Below are 12,984 nucleotides of genomic sequence, written 5' to 3' on the forward strand. Positions count from 1 at the left end.
ATGTCGCATGTTATTGATGATGCCACTTCTGCTATGCATGATACTTATGATGAAACTACCTCTATGTCTGATACTACTGTGCCACTTAGTGATTTTCTTGATGAACAAATTGCTAGGGCTAGAGAGATTGAAAATATTGAATCTGATAATACTGATGAAAGTGATGACGAAGAATCACTTGTTATTCCTGAGGGTTATGTTTTTGATCAAGAAGCTTCTTTAGCTATTTTAGCTTGCAAAGATAGTTATGAACTTAGGTTATTAGCTAAATGGAATAAGCAATCCCTAAATGCTAGAATGAAACCTGACCCTGCTTTTGCTACTTCACCTATCTTTGTTACTGATAAGGATTATGAATTCTCTATTGATCCTGATATAATTACTTTGGTTGAATCTGATCCTTTTTATGGTTATGAATCTGAAACTGTTGTGGCACATCTTACTAAACTGAATGATATAGCCACCCTGTTCACTAAAGATGAGAGAACTCGTTAATTTTACATCCTTAAAATATTTTCGTTCTCATTAAAGGGTGATGCTAAGATATGGTTTAATTCTCTTGATCCTGGTTGTGTGCTTAGTCCCCAGGATATGATTTATTACTTCTCTGCTAAATATTTCACTGCTCATAAGAAACAAGCTGCTTTAAGGGATATATATAATTTTGTGCAAATTGAAGAAGAGAGTCTCCCACAAGCTTGGGGGAGGCTTCTCCAATTACTTAATACTTTGCCTGATCATCCTCTTAAGAAAAATGAAATACCTGTTATCTTTTATAATGGACTAACTGATGCCTCCAGAGATTACCTAGATAGTTGTGTTGGTTCTGTTTTCAGGGAAAGAACGCCAGATGAAGCTGAAATTATATTGAATAATATGTTGACAAATGAAAATAATTGGACACCTCGGAGCCAATTCCTGAGCCTATTCCTAAACCAACTCCGAAGAAGAGGGGTATTCTATTTCTCAGTCCTGAAGATATGCAAGAGGCAAAGAAATCTATGAAAGAAAAAAGTATTAAAGCTGAAGATGTTAAGAATTTACCTCCTATTGAAGAAATACATGGTCTTAATTTAACACCTGTTGAAGAAACACATGATCTTAATCCATTACCTATTGAAGAAGTACATGGTCTTGATAACCCGACACAGGTAGTAAAGGTAAATTCTCTCTATAGATATGATAAAGTTGAAATCCCATTTACTAAGTTTGCTAGCCCATGCTTAGATGAGTTTGATAAATTTATGGCTAAGCAAGAAGATTTTAATGCTTATTTTGGAAGACAATTGAAATACAATTCAAATATGCTTGAACACTTGGGTGATTATATGGCTAATGTCAAAGGTGAACTTAAACTTATTAGTAAACATGCTTCTATGGTTACCACTCAAGTAGAACAAGTACTTAAGGCTCAAAATGATTTGCTCAATGAATTGAATAGTAAAGATAATGATAATGATGTTAGAGTTATGACTAGAGGTGGTAGAATGACTCAGGAACCTTTGTATCATGAAGGCCATCCTAAAAGAATTGAGCAAGATTATCAGAGAAATAATATAGATGCACCTAGTTCTTCTAAAAAGAAGAAAAAGAAAAATGATAGGACTTTGCATGCTTCTAGTGATCCTATTGTTGAAACACCTGAGAACCCAAATGATATTTCTATTTCTGATGCTGAAACACAATCTGGTAATGAACCTGAAACTAATAATAATGTTAATGATAATGTTCATGATGATGCTCAACCTAGTAATGATAATGATATAGAAATTGAACCTGCTGTTGATCTTGATAACCCACAATCAAAGAATCAACGTTATGATAAGAAAGACTTTGTTGCTAGGAAACATGGTAAAGAAAGAGAGCCTTGGGTTCAGAAACCCATGCCTTTTCCTCCCAAACCATCCAAGAAAAAGGATGATGAGGATTTTGATGCTTTGCTGAAATGATTAGACCTATCTTTTTGCGTATGCGATTAACTGATATGCTCAAAACAAATCCTTATGCTAAGTACATGAAAGATATTATTACAAATAAAAGAAAGATACCAGAAGCTGAAATTTCCACCATGCTTGCTAATTATACTTTTAAGGGTGGAATACCGAAGAAACTTGGAGATCCAGGAGTACCCACTATACCATGCTCCATTAAAAGAAACTATGTTAAAACTGCTTTATGTGATCTTGGAGCTGGTGTTAGTGTTATGCCTCTCTCTTTATACCGTAGACTTGATTTGAATAAGTTGACACCTACTGAAATATCTTTGCAAATGGTTGATAAATCAACTGCTATACCTGTCGGTATTTGTGAGGATGTGCCTGTTGTAGTTGCAAACGTTACTATTTTAACGGACTTTGTTATTCTTGATATTCCCGAGGACGACAGTATGTCTATTATTCTTGGAAGACCCTTTTTGAATACTGCAGGGGCTATTATTGATTGCACTAAAGGCAATGTCACTTTTCATGTTAATGGTAATGAGTATACGGTACACTTTCTGAGGAAACAACCTCAAGTTCATAGTATCAACTCTATTGGAAAAATTCCATCGATTATATTTGGAGGTTTTGAATTTCCTCTTCCTACTGTCAAGAAGAAATATGATATTCTTATTATTGGGGATGTGCATATCCCGCTTGAGGTAACATAGTGTTATTCGAAATTTCTCCGGTTCCATGTTATTCGAAATGAGTTCGTTAACAAGACTTGATCAACCTTGTTAGTGGATTCCTTTTGATGATCATGAGATGGATGAAACTAGAAGGCACAACCTTCTGTACCCCACTTTTACTTTCTGTTATTTATATTAAATAAAATAAAAACAAATATACTGTCTGTTATCTGATTATCCGTGCAATATAAAAATACCTCGAAAATAAAAGTTCTCCAAATGCCCTGAAATTTAAATATGATTTTTTTTCTAGAATATTTGAGAATATTTGGCACTGAGAACACAGCAGGGGGGTGAACCACCTGCCCACGAGGGTGGAGGGCGCACCCTACCCCCCTGGGCGCGCCCCCTGCCTCGTGGGCCCACGGTGGCCCTCCTCCACTTATTCCTGCACCCACACACTTCATCTTCATCCCACAAACACGAATATCCAGCTCAAGCACGAGTTCTTGCTCATTTTGCTGCCATTTTCGATCTCCTTGCTCAAAGAACCTCTCACAAAACTGCTTGGGGAGATTGTTCCTTGGTATGTGACTCCTCCATTGGTCCAATTAGTTTTTGTTCTAGTGCTTTATTCATTGCAAATTTTTGCTGCTTAGGTGACCCTGTTCTTGAGCTTGCATGTCAAATTTATATGGTCAAAAGTAGTTTTGATGCATGATATAGGCTCTAGACACTTGTAGGAGTAGTTGCTATCAATTTTATTGAGTTTGGTTTACTTTTATTTTGAAGTTACTAAAAATTTCAGAATTTTTCAGAAAATGATGAGGAGACTTTTGAGGGGCTCATCGAGCCAAAGCTCGAAGGAAAAGGAACCGAAGCCTAAGTATAATCTGCCTCGCACCGCGGAGGTTCGGGCGTGTGAATGGCCTTCCGAGGATTTCTTAAGAGCAGCCGGGATTTATGAAGATTTTCATGAATTGGCTAAGAATGTGGGCCTTACCGCTTTCCTCCACGACCAATACGATCAGCACGTACCTTGTTTCATTGAAGTCTATCCACGCCTACCGGAACCCTGCACCAGCCGAGGAGCCAGAGTCGGAACCACAAGTTGATCCTTCACGACAGTCTAATTACCAGTGGGATCCAGAGATGATTGTCAGCCAGTAGCAATCGGAGTCTTCCTCTTCTTCATCTCAGTACGACCCCAACTTCTACTACGGATATCCGCCAGGCCAACCGTGGCCATAGACCAACTTAGGCCAAAAGCCTAAGCTTGGGGGAGTACGTATATGCCACCAACAGTACATTTATGTTCACACACTCATTGCTAGATGTCGGTGCTCATACTTTTTCATTGTATCATCCATGCTAGTTTATTTTCCTTTTTATGCTTTCTTCTTGTGAGTTTAATAAACCTTAAGAAAAACCGAAAAAAATAGTTGTAGCTTTTAATTAATTTACCTTCCATGCTTGTAGCAGTAATTAAAAAAACCCAAAAAGATTTCATGTTCTTCTTTTGCTTGTTGGGAGCTTTCCCGTGTAAATAGTTTTATTTCTTTTCTTTCCTTTGGGGGTCTATAGGAGAAGACCATAATTAAATTGTTGAAGTGGCTCTTATATGCATTATTGTTGATCTGACAAAAGAGCCCATATTGCCTTGTCTTTTGATATGTCTCCAACGTATCTATAAATTTTGATTGCTCCATGCTATATTATCTACTGTTTTGGACTATATTGGGCTTTATTTTCCACTTTTATATTATTTTTGGGACTAACCTATTAACCGGAGGCCCAGCCCAAAATTGTTGTTTTTTGCATATTTCAGTGTTTCGGAGAAACAGAATATCAAACGGAGTCCAAACGGAATAAAATCTTCGGGAACGTGATTTTCTCACCGAACGTGATCCAGGAGACTTGGACCCTACTGCAAGGGATCAAAGAGGAGGTCACGAGGATGGGGGGCGCCCCCCCCCCTAGGGTGTGCCCCCTGCCTCGTGGGCCCCTCGGTGCTCCACCGACGTACTCCTTCCTCCTAAATATACACACGTACCCCCAAACGATCAGAACAGGAGCCAAAAACCTAATTCCACCGCCGCAACTTTCTGTATCCATGAGATCCCATATTGGGGCCTATTCCGGAGCTCCGCCAGAAGAGGGCCGTCATCACGGAGGGCTTCTACATCATCCTGGCCCCTCCGATGAAGTGTGAGTAGTTTACCTCAGACCTTCAGGTCCATAGTTAGTAGCTAGATGTCTTCTTCTCTCTCTTTGAATCTCAATACAAAGTTCTCCCCCTCTCTCGTGGAGATCTATTCGATGTAATCTTCTTTTTGCGGTGTGTTTGTTGAGATCGATGAATTGTGGGTTTATGATCAAGTCTATCTATGAATAATATTTGAATCTTCTATGAATTCTTTTATGTATGATTGGTTATCTTTGCAAGTCTCTTCGAATTATCCGTTTGGTTTGGCCAACTAGATTGGTAGTTCTTACCATGGGAGAAGTGCTTAGCTTTGGGTTCGATCTTGCGGTGTCCTTTCCCAGTGACAGAAGGGGCAGCAAGGCACGTATTGTATCGTTGCCATCGAGGATAACAAGATGGGGTTTATTTCATATTGCTTGAATCTATCTCTCTACGTCATGTCATCTTGCTTAAGGCGTTACTCTATTTTTAACTTAATACTCTAGATGCATGTTGGATAGCGGTTGATGAGTGGAGTAATAGTAGTAGATGCAGAATCGTTTTGGTCTACTTGTCACGGACGAGATGCCTATATACATGATCATGCCTAGATATTCTCATAATTATGCTCAATTCTGTCAATTGCTCAATAGTAATTTGTTCACCCACCGTAGAATACTTATGCTCTTGAGAGAAGCCACTAGTGAAACCTATGGCCCCTGGGTCTATTCTCATCATATCAATCTCCATCACTTTAATATTGTTTTGCTATTTACTTTGCCTTTACTTTTTACTTTGCATCTTTATGCCAAAAATACCAAAAATATTCTATCTATCAGATCTCACTCTCGTAAGTGATCGTGAAGGGCTTGACAACCCCTAATCGTGTTGGTTGCGAGTAGCTATCGTTTTGTGCAGGTACGAGGGACTTTAGTGTGGCCTCCTACTGGATTGATACCTTGGTTCTAAAAAACTGAGGGAAATACTTACGCTACTCTGCTGCATCGTCCCTTCCTCTTCGGGGAAAACCAACGCAAGCTCAAGACATAGCAAGAAGGATTTCTGGCGCCGTTGCTGGGGAGTCTGCGCAAAAGTCAATATACCAAGTACCCATCACAATCCCTATCTCTGGCATTACATTATTTGCCATTTGCCTCTCGTTTTCCTCTCCCCACTTCACCCTTGCCGTTTTATTCGCCCTCTCTCTCTCTATCCTCCCTCTCTGTTTGCCTCTTGTTTGCTCGAGTGCTAGTTTGTTTGCCTGTCGTCATGACTAGTCTCATATCTTCTCCGTTGTCTCCCGAGAGTGAAGTTCTAAATTTTAAACAAAGGGAGGGAGAAAATCTAAAAGATGCTTGGTATAGGATTTGCAATGCTCAAAATAGATCTACTAGGAAGCAATCTACCTTAGTTCTTCTCCGCAATTTTTATGTAGGTATTAATCCTTGGAATAGATATATCCTCGATACCATTACCGGAGGGAACTTCTTGGGTAGCCATACTTTTGATTCTTATAATGCTGCGTTAGATTTATTTGGCTCACCACCTCTTTTGGTTAATGGAACCATGTTAACTTTGGAGCATGTTATGCAAAGACTTGAAATTATTGAAAATAAAGTTGCTACTATTGAATCAATTGAAAATCTAGATAAAAATATCCACAATCAAATTACTCAATATGGATCTAAGGTAGGAATGACTTTGAAAAATATTAAGGAAAATGAATCCATAGTTAATTAGAGGATGAACTTAGATTCTACTAGAATTGATAAACTTGAGGGTATCATTACAATTTTGGGAACCGCTTTTTCTTCCGTAAAGAATACTCCTAGTCCTCCTACTAAAATTGCCAAGCTTATGTATGTTCCTAAGAATAAGGGTGAATCATCTAGTAAGGAAACTGCTGATCTTAAATCTATAAGTATTCATCCCAATCTTTTTGCTATCATTAAGGAACCATTTATTACAAATGAATTTTTCGATCTTGTGCCCAAATTTTTGATAATTAATAAAAATAAATAAATTCCTAAAGATGGTAGGTGCCTAATTGAAGTATTGCCTACTAAACATGGCAATACCTAGATCTATCCTCGCTTGTTATGCCTAGCTAGGGGCGTTAAACGATAGCGCTTGTTGGGAGGCAACCCAATTTTATTTTTATTCCTTGCTATTTGATCCTGTTTAGTAATAAATAAATTATCTATCCTCTGTTTTGGTTGTGTTTTTTGTGTTTAATTATTGTTTGTGCCAAGTAGAACCGTTGGGAAGACTTGGGGAAAGTCTTGTTGAATTTGCTGTAAAAAACAGAAACTTTAGCGCTCACGATAACTGATGCCATTTTTATTTGGAGAGTGTTATTTAGTTAATTATTTTTTCAGATGATTAATAGATAAATTCCTCACGTCCAGCAATTTATTTTAGAATTTTTGGGGTTTCAGATCTTGCGCTAGCTACAGATTACTACAGACTGTTCTGTTTTTGACAGATTCTATTTTTCGTGTGTTGTTTGCTTATTTTGATGAATCTATGGCTAGTAAAATAGTTTATAATCCATAGAGAAGTTGGAATACAGTAGGTTTAACACCAATATAAATAAAGAATGAGTTCATTACAGTACCTTGAAGTGGTCTTTTGTTTTCTTTCACTAGTGGAGCTCACGAGTTTTCTATTTTGAGTTTTGTGTTGTGAAGTTTTCAAGTTTTGGGTAAGAATTTGATGGATTATGGAACAAGGAGTGGCAAGAGCCTAAGCTTGGGGATGCCCATGGCACCCCCAAGATAACCCAAGGACACCAAAAACTCAAAGCTTGGGGATGCCCTGGAAGGCATCCCCTCTTTCGTCCACTTCCATCGGTAACTTTACTTGGAGCTATATTTTTATTCACCAACATGATATGTGTTTTGCTTGGAGCGTCTTGTATTATTTGTGTCTTTGTTTGTTAGTATGCCACAATCATCGTTGCTGTACACACCTTTTGAGAGAGCCATACATGAATTAAAATTTGATAGAATACTCTATGTGCTTCACTTACATCTTTTGAGCGTTATAATTTTGCTCTATGTGCTTCACTTAGATCTTTTAGAGCACGATGGTGGATTTGTTTTAAAGAAACTATTGATCTCTCATGCTTCACTTAAATTATTTTGAGAGTCTCTTAATAGCATGGTAATTTGCTTAATAATAATATGCTTGGTATTCAAGATTTGTGAAACTTTCTTTTGAGTGTGTTGAATACTAAGAAAAGATTGAAGCATGATAATTGTTTTGAGATATGGAGGTGATAATATTAAAGTCATGCTAGTTGAGTAGTTGTGAATTTAAAGAATACTTGTGTTGAAGTTTGTGATTCCCGTAGCATGCACGTATGGTGAACCGTTATGTGATGAAGTCGGAGCATGATTTATTTATTGATTGTCTTCCTTATGAGTGGCGGTTGGGGACGAGCGATGGTCTTTTCCTACCAATATATCCCCCTAGGAGCATGCGCATAGTACTTTGCTTTGATAACTTCTAGACTTTTGCAATAAGTATATGAGTTCTTTATGACTAATGTTGAGTCCATGGATCATACGCACTCTCACCCTTCCACCTTTGCTAGCCTCTCTAATACCGCGTAACTTTCGCCGGTATCATACACCTACCATATACCTTCCTCAAAACAGCCACCATACCTACCTATTATGGCATTTCCATAGCCATTCCGAGATATATTTCCATGCAACTTTCCATCATCTAGTTCATCATGACACATCCATCATTGTCATATTGCTTAGCATGATCATGTAGTTGACATAGTATTTGTGGCAAAGCCACCGTTCATAATTTTCATACTTGTCACTCTTGATTCATTGCATATCCCAGTACACCACCGGAGGCATTCATATAGAGTCATACTTTGTTTTAGTATCAAGTTGTAATCATTGAGTTGTAAATAAATAGAAGTGTGATGATCATCATTCAATAGAGCATTGTCCCAATAAAAAAGAAAAAAAAGAGAAAGGCCAAAGAAAAAAAAGAAGGCCCAAAAAAGGGGCAATGCTACTATCTCCTTTTCCACACTTGTGCTTCAAAGTAGCACCTTGATATAGCGAGTCTCATATATTCTGCTTCAAAGTAGCACCATGTTCTTCATATAGAGAGTCTCATATGTTGTCACTTTCATTTACTAGTGGGAATTTTACATTATAGAACTTGGCTTGTATATTCCAATGATGGGCTTCCTCAAATTGCCCTAGGTCTTCGTGAGCAAGCAAGTTGGATGCACACCCACTAGTTTCTTTTGATGAGATTTCATAAATTTATAGCTCTAGTGCATCCGTTGCATGGCAATCCCTACTCACTCACATTGATATCTATTGATGGGCATCTCCATAGGCTGTTGATACGCCTAGTTGATGTGAGACTATCTTCTCCTTTTTGTCTTCTCCACAACCACCATTCTATTCCACCCATAGTGCTATATCCATGGCTCACGCTCATGTATTGCGTGAAGATTGAAAAAGTTTTGAAAAAGTTAGAGTATGAAACAATTGCTTGGCTTGTCATCGGGGTTGTGCATGATTTAAATACTTTGTGTGGGGAAGATGGAGCATAGCCAGACTATATGATTTTGTAGGGATAACTTTCTTTGGCCATGTTATTTTGAGAAGACATAATTTCTTTGTTAGTATGCTTGAAGTATTATTATTTTTATGTCAATATAAACTTTTGTCTTGAATCTTTCTAATCTGAATATTCATACCACAATTAAGAAGATTTGCATTGAAATTATGCCAAGTAGCACTCCGCATCAAAAATTCTCTTTTTATCATTTACCTACTCGAGGACGAGCAGGAATTAAGCTTGGGGATGCCTGATACGTCTCCAATGTATCTATAATTTTTGATTGCTCCATGCTATATTATCTACTGTTTTGGACTATATTGGGCTTTATTTTCCACTTTTATATTATTTTTGGGACTAACCTATTAACCGGAGGCCTAGCCCAGAATTGCTGTTTTTTGCCTATTTCAGTGTTTCGGAGAAACATAATATCAAACAGAATAAAATCTTCGGGAACGTGATTTTCTCACCGAACGTGATCCAGGAGACTTGGACCCTACCGCAAGGGATCAAAGAGGAGGTCACGAGGGTGGGGGCGCCCCCCCCTAGGGCGCGCCCCCTGCCTCGTGGGCCCCTCGGTGCTCCACCGACGTACTCCTTCCTCCTATATATACACACGTACCCCCAAACAATCAGAACAGGAGCCAATAACCTAATTCCACTGCCGCAACTTTCTGTATCCACGAGATCCCATCTTGGGGCCTGTTCCGGAGCTCCGCCGGAAGAGGGCCGTCATCACGGAGGGCTTCTACATCATCCTAGCCCCTCTGATGAAGTGTGAGTAGTTTACCTCAGACCTTCGGGTCCATAGTTAGTAGCTAGATGGCTTCTTCTCTCTCTTTGAATCTCAATACAAAGTTCTCCCCCTCTCTCGTGGAGATCTATTCGATGTAATCTTCTTTTTGCGGTGTGTTTGTTGAGATCGATGAATTGTGGGTTTATGATCAAGTCTATCTATGAATAATATTTGAATCTTCTCTGAATTCTTTTATGTATGATTGATTATCTTTGCAAGTCTCTTCGAATTATCTGTTTGGTTTGGCCAACTAGATTGGTAGTTCTTGCCATGGGAGAAGTGCTTAGCTTTGGGTTCGATCTTGCGGTGTCCTTTCCCAGTGACAGAAGGGGCAGCAAGGCACGTATTGTATCATTGCCATCGAGGATAACAATATGGGGTTTATTTCATATTGCATAAATTTATCTCTCTACATCATGTCATCTCGCTTAAGGTGTTACTCTGTTTTTAACTTAATACTCTAGATGCATGCTGGATAGCGGTCGATGAGTGGAGTAATAGTAGTAGATGCAGAATTGTTTCGGTCTACTTGTCACGGACGTGATGCCTATATACATGATCATGCCTAGATATTCTCATAATTATGCTCAATTCTGTCAATTGCTCAACAGTAATTTGTTCACCCACCGTAGAATACTTATGCTCTTGAGAGAAGCCACTAGTGAAACCTATGGCCCCCGGGTCTATTCTCATCATATCAATCTCCATCACTTTAATATTGTTTTTCTATTTACTTTGCCTTTACTTTTTACTTTGCATCTTTATACCAAGAATACCAAAAATATTCTATCTACCAGATATCACTCTCGTAAGTGACCGTGAAGGGCTTGACAACTAGAGATCATAGTTTCTTGTGCCATGCTTGATTAGCTATGAGTTATAATGGTTTACCTTGCGTGCCAACATGCTATTGAGATGATTATGATGTGGTATGATAGGGTGGTATCCTCCTCTGAATGATTTAAGTGACTTGACTTGGCACATGTTCACGCATGTAGTTGAAACAAAATCAACATAGCCTTCACGATATTTATGTTCATGGTGGATTATATCCTACTCATGCTTGCATTCAGTGTTGATTAATTTTAATGCATGTTCATGACTGTTGTCGCTCTCTAGCTGGTCGCTTCCCAGTCTTTTGCTAGCATTCACGTGTACTAAGCGGGAATACTGCTTGTGCATCCAATCCCTTAAACCCCAAAGTTATTCCACATGAGTCCACCATACCTACCTATATACGGTATCTACCTGCCGTTCCAAGTAAATTTGTATGTGCCAAACTCTAAACCTTCAAATAAATATCCTGTTTTGTATGCTCGAATAGCTCATGTATCAACTAGGGTTGTCCGTATCTTCCATGTTAGGCGGGTTATTCTCAAGAGGAGTGGACTCCGCTCCTCACTCACGAGATAAATGGCTGGTCAACGAGATGCCCAGTCCCATGCTTTATGCAAACTAAATCAAAATAATTGCAAAACAAAACTCCCCTTGGGACTATTGTTAGTTGGAGGCACTCATTGTTTCGAGCAAGCCATGGATTGATGCTTGTTGGTGGAGGGGGAGTATAAACTTTACCATTCTGTTTGGGAACCGCCTATAATGTGTGTAGCATGAAAGATATTGCCATCTCTTGGTTGTTATGTTGACAATGAAAGTATATCGCTCAAAATATTATTCACCTCTGTTTCAAAACCGAGCTCTGGCACCTCTACAAATCCCTGCTTCCCTTTGCGAAGGGCCTATCTATTTACTTTTATGCTGAGTCATCATCCTCTTATTAAAAAGCACCAGTTGGAGAGCACCGCTGTCATCTGCATTCATTACTATTAGTTTACATTGAGGATGACTTGACTGGATCTCTTTTACCATGAATTACAATGTCTAGTCAGTCCTTGGTCTTTAAAGGTGCTCTACATTTATGTTTTGCGGTCTCAGAAAGGGTTAGCGAGATACCATCTTGTTATATCATATTATGATTGTTTTGAGAAAGTGTTTTCATCAGAGATTTATTATTATGGCTCGCTAGTTAATTATGCTATTGATATGAGTAAACTTGAGACCTATGCGTTATTGCGAATGTGGTTAGTTATAATCTTTGTTGAAAACTTGAATGCTGGCTTTACATATTTACACCAACAAGAGCAAACAGAGTTTGTAAAAGTTTTTCTTTATCACTTTCAGTTTATCAACTGAGTTGCTTGAGGACAAGCAAAGGTTTAAGCTTGGGGGAGTTGATACATCTCCGTCGTATCTACTTTTCCAAACACTTTTGCCCTTGTTTTGGACTCTAACTTGCATGATTTGAATGGAACTAACTCGGACTGACGTTGTTTTCAGCAGAATTACCATGGTGTTATTTATGTGCAGGAACAAACGTTCTCAGAATGACCTGAAACTTCATGGAGCTACTTTTCAGAAAATAAGAAAAATACCTGCCAAAGATGAAGGCCAGGGGGCCCACCACCTGTCCACGAGGGTGGGGGGCGCGCCTGCCCCCCTAGGGCGCACCCCCTACCTCGTGGGCCCCCTGTTGCCTCTCCGACTCCAACTCCAACTCTATATATTGTGTTTCAGGGAGAAAAAAATCAGAGAGAAGAAATCATCGCGTTTTACGATACGGAGCCGCCGCCAAGCCCTAAAACCTCTCGGGAGGACTGATCTGGAGTCCGTTCGAGGCTCCGAAGAGGGGAATCCGTCGCCATCGTTATCATCAACCATCCTCCATCACCAATTTAATGATGCTCACCACCGTGCATGAGTATTCCATCATAGGCTTGCTGGACGGTGATG

The sequence above is a fragment of the Triticum aestivum genome, chromosome 5A (assembly GCF_018294505.1).
Source record: "Triticum aestivum cultivar Chinese Spring chromosome 5A, IWGSC CS RefSeq v2.1, whole genome shotgun sequence".
NCBI classification, from domain to species: domain Eukaryota; kingdom Viridiplantae; phylum Streptophyta; class Magnoliopsida; order Poales; family Poaceae; genus Triticum; species Triticum aestivum.